Here is a 5,409-nt window from a genome sequence, read left to right on the forward strand (position 1 = left end):
TCTCACCATCGGCCACCGTGCGCCGCCGTCGGGCATAACCGCCGCCGCCGCTCCGGTGACCATTAGGGAGCGGCGCCGCCAACATTAGGTTCCCCATCGTGCCGCGGTTTGATTAGGTGTGGTCGCTCGTCCTGGGGAGCAGCCTAGCTCCGGCGCCGTCGTCGACTGCCCCGCCGGCCACCGTGGGTTGTGCCACGTAGTCGCCATCGTGGCAGCTGACGTGGTCTCGCCCCACCAGTCAGTGACTGTGTGGGTAAACCAACCGGGTAGCTTTAGCCTTTTCTTTTTAAATTTTAAATCCAATAATCTCTGCAACTTTAAATAAATCTAGAAAATTCATAATAGCTCAGAAAAATAAATATAAAATATCAAAGTTCTTATAAAGATAAACTCTATCTAATAAAAATATAAAGTGAAATTTTTATTTTTAATAAAAATTCAATCATTTAATAATTGTTATTTAAGCCTTTAATTTTAATTCTAAATTCAATTAAAATTCAATAATTAGGAAAAAGTTTTAAAATAAATAAAAACCAGTAAATTAAATATAGAAAACATTAAAACAAATTTTCTTTATCTGGAACTTATTAAATCTTTATTAATAGGAATTAAACCCTGATTAATAATTATCTTAATTATTAATTGTTCAAAAATAATATAATGTCAAATGCAATGTTAACTTTATTTTAAAGTTATTAATAACTTCAACTTTAACATGAAGTTATTAATCATAGAATTATCTAGTAAATAGCAAACCCTAAATTCCACATGGAATGATATTACAACCCTATCATTTCATGAGACTCCTAAAACCCTAACTCCATTAAGAACCCTAGCTCCACTATTTCATGTGTGAACCCTAAATGGTTCCAAAACTTAAACCCTAGATATAATATGAGATCATGTACTTCCTTTTGATCCGTAGAACCATAATTAGCAACTAAATATTTGACATGTTCACATGATATGTAGGAGCCCTATTATCCATAATATAGTATTCTAGGCATGCAACCCTATCCTATCTAGATGATCAAGTAGGATCAACCCTAATCTTTATTACCAAGAATCTTATTCTTACTCATCCTTAATTAGCATCACACCAATGTGATGAACCTCAGGAGCAACTGTGCCAAATCCTAAGCATTACCTAACCATATTCCACTAAATCCTACTAGTGTTGAATACTTATGAACCATCCTATTTAGAAACCAAATTCTCCCTTACTTAATAGAACCAACAGTAAAACCTAGACCACCTCAACCCTAATTGAGATACTTCTTATTATTTAAGAAGTATGTTCTTCAAAAGTGATTCTTTTGAAATAAATAGAGAGTGCTCATCAACCCTACCTAATAGGACCTATAAACCCTAGCTAGCTATCACCAGCAAGATGAACCAACCTTGATAGCAGCCCTGAATAAATAATTGCTTAGGATGCCTAGGCTTAAATCAACCTTACAAACCCTAGATGTTAATGAATCCAACATTGTTGTGATCCATCTAATACTTACTCCAGAAACTAATTGAAACCATAGTACACCATAGAACCCCACAAACCTAATTATCATACTTGTTCTTTATTAAAGAACATGTTCCTCAAAAGTTAATCTTTTGAAGAATATAACAAGTAATCATTAACCATGCCATATAGTACTAAAACTGGCAGCTGTTCTTTACATATGAACATTATGCCAACTATAATTCCTTGTGTGCTCAATTGATTACTATGCTGTATTATATAACCTGTTTATGATACCAAGTAATCACACTTGAATAAGAACCTTGTTTGTGAATCACTCTAAAAGTGCAACACACCCGATACTAATCAGTACAACTCACTAATCATCAATCATCGGGGTTAGGTCACGTTTAGAACGATTGCATCTCATACTTATGCATTATTGCATCCTTGCCAATCTTTTAAACATCGTCCTTACCGGACGATGATGCTATTTCAGAATTTGGAGTTATTGCGTATCGAAGACCTTGCCTGCATAATCTTGCAGTCAAGAAAGGCAAGTTCATCGCTTGCTCATGTCATTTGAGTATTTTTACCAAATTATTTGTCAAGTACTATGTTTATCACTATTGCATAAAAAGCAAAACCACAATTTTCATAATTATGAATATGACTATGTGGTGGGCAATGGAACCATGGATTGTGTTGATATGGTGGAGGTTCCATTGCAAGGGTTTATATCCATCTAGGATTAAACAACAAATGTCGTCCAGTGATTCTTGTGCCGTATAACCAGTGTTTACCATAAGATCTGGAATGGGACGGAGTAGTCAAAAGTGTTTCCACCTCTCGTTCATCAACATATGCTCATTACCGGGTGCACATGATCTCGAGAGACATGATGCAGGGGTGGGAACCCGTAGAAGTCCCAACGGGAATGAGGTCTATGATGGGTTGCAACTGCCGGCGTAGGAATGTATGGTAGAGCCCTGCATTGTCGTCGTGGTCGGGGCCCAGCCTTAATTGGCATAAGTGAACCGGCGTGGACCCAGGGTCGGAGATTGCAACAAAGGGTGGGTGTTCGAGGTAGCGGAGGAACATGATTGACTAGGACCTTATACCGGGCCTCACACCAAAGGAAGTGTGGACGGGTCGCCCCCGGTTGGCACCAAGGTTAAGATCTCTTATGGGTAAAGTAACACACCTCTGCAGAGTGTAACGAACTGTGACCAGTCACTCCCTGTTCCGGGATATGAAACTACGAACGCTGCCGGAAAGGAACTCCATGAAGTTCTAGTCAACCGGTGAAGGCTGACGGACATAGCTCTTCAGAATAAAAGCAACCTTTTGAAGAAATGATTACAAAAACCTGCATTGCCTATGACTTTCTGGTCTATGGCTGTAGCTAGTGCATTAAACACCTCTTTCCTATAATGAACTTGTTGAGTACGCTCGTACTCATCCCACTTTTAAATCCCCTGCTTAGATATGGAGGCATCGAAGGAGGATCTACAGTGCAACTTGAAGGCCGAGGAGTCAACAACTACTTCAAGGGACAGGACCCTGTCAGGAGAGTCAGATACCACATTCAACAAGGGAGAAAACCTAGATTAGCAATAACCTCCTAAACCTAGCTCCTATTTAGCTAGAATCTATTCTTAGCCTCTATAGCTAGTTAAATACTCTACAAGTAGAGTTCGTGATAGGATTAGACTACGAGTCGTTCTTCTGGAGTTTATTTGCAGTTTTACCTCATTGTAAAGTAGGAGGCTGTGATGATCTTATGTAACAGAGTATGTGTGTAATTCTATAGACATGCCTTGGACCCGCATATGTTTCTGTTGTACCACTCTGAGCGATATAATACTAGTGAAACGGTGTTTCATTGGTGTTATATCAGACTTGCATACTACACCATGCAGTGGTATGCCGGGTCACCACACTTCCCATTAGCGCGGCGCTCATAACCTTCGTCGTCTCTATCATACAGACGAGATTTTCTGTTGTCTGCATCAGACCGACGATATCTTTCGTCATCTGTATCGTACCGCCGACATCGGTCGTACTGATGCTCATATTTGTTAAGGAGGTGCGCGGAAAGTGGTCGTTGATACCGCACACTTCTCACTTGTTCCTCGGTGATGTACCGTCTATCGTCATATCGGGGCCAGTCGCGCGGACCGGCCTCCTCCTTATCCTTGCCACGGGAGTGACCGATTTCTTCTGTATCTTTGCCACGGCGGTCTACAGGTCCTGCCATGTTAACATGGAATGAGAAACCCGGCTGATGCCTCGCGGCGTGATCGAGTTCCACCATGTTGACGCCAGGGAATGGATGCGTGTCCACTTTCATGGCAAACTGACCAAGGATCAAACGGCCTTGTTCTATCGCCGTTTGGATCTGCCGACGCAGCTCTTTGCAGTCATTGGTGACATGGGTGAACGAGTGATGCCACTTGCAGTACGGTCTCCCGTTCATCTCTTGAGCCGTAGGAATTTTATGGCCTTTGGGTAACTTCAGCTGTTTTTCTTTAAGCAATAAATCGAATATCTGCTCAGCTTTGCTTATATCGAAGTCGAACCCTTTTGCAGGCCCTTGTTGTTTCACCCATTTGCAGGACACAGGGACTGCTGCCCGAGCCCATTTAGCCACGGCCACTTCCTGGTCTTCAGAGTCCTCAACATCTTCTGTCTCGACCAGTCTGATCGGGCGCTTGATGAACTTGTCTTGGTACAATTCTGGGTGGCGCTGTTCATACAAAGTTAATTTCTGGACCATGTGCGCCAGTGAATTGTATTCCGCTTGGAAAGCCAGATCCTTGAGCGGCGCGGCGAGGCCCAACGCTGCCAGCTCGACTGCTTCTTTCTCATTCAAACGAGCCGAATAACATCGGTTCCTGACAGTCCTGAAACGCTGAATGTATTCTGACACCGTTTCTCCTCGCTTCTACCGTACCTGCGCCAGATCGGCAATGCCAGCCTCGGTAGCTTCTGAGTGATATTGCACATGAAAATGCTCTTCCATTTGCTTCCATGTCCGGACTGAATCTGGCGGCAATGAGGTGTACCACCCAAAAGCTGGTCCAGTGAGAGACTGCGCAAAGAACCTCACCCGTAATGGGTCCGGCGCCGAAATCATGCCTAGCTGCGCCAAATATCGGCTCACGTGCTCTATTGAGCTAGCCCCTTCTGATCCATTGAACTTTTAGAACTCAGGGAGCCGATACTTGGGCGGCAACGGAATCAAATCATATTCGTTGGGGTACGGCTTGGAATAGCCGATTGTTCTCCTCTTTGGCAGGATGCCAAATTGGTCTCTCAAGATGGTACTGATTTGTTCCACGGTATGAGCTGCAGGGGCCGAACTTTCATGACTCGTTCCGGTGGCATATTTAGCTAGCCACGCCTGTTTATCGGCATCTGCTCCAGAAATTCCTCCTACAGAAATCCCTGCTGCTGCAATCTGGTTTGTGCGCGTGAAGTTGTTGCAGTCCGGCACGTATGTGCACACGTATCCATGTGGGATTTCTTTGGGCGGCTCATACACGAATTGACAATCTCCAGGATCGCCTCCAACCTTGTAGACGACGTATGCCGGTGAAGCCTGTGGCTCTGGAGCGGCAAGCGTGAATGGCAGCTGCGGTCTGGTCTTGTTGCCTGCCAAAACCCACCGGCGAGCAGTGGTTAAGCAACACGAAGAGCCGGGAGGCTGCCAAGACTGCTGGGTGGGCCCTGGTCCCTCGACGTCGTCCCGCAATGTTCCGGCACATGTCCTAGCGGTTGCAAGGGCGTGCCACCTGACCTATACCTGGTCAGGAAGGTGTTGGATTGCTTCGATTAGTCTCCTGCATGGTAGACACGTAAACATTAAATACGAGCCCGATCGGCTCTCAGGTTGCCCTGTGGATCGGCTCAAAGAGCCGATCGCCCCATGGTTCACGTCGGGTTAA

This window comes from Lolium perenne, chromosome 5 (genome assembly GCF_019359855.2).
Source record: "Lolium perenne isolate Kyuss_39 chromosome 5, Kyuss_2.0, whole genome shotgun sequence".
Classification (NCBI taxonomy): domain Eukaryota; kingdom Viridiplantae; phylum Streptophyta; class Magnoliopsida; order Poales; family Poaceae; genus Lolium; species Lolium perenne.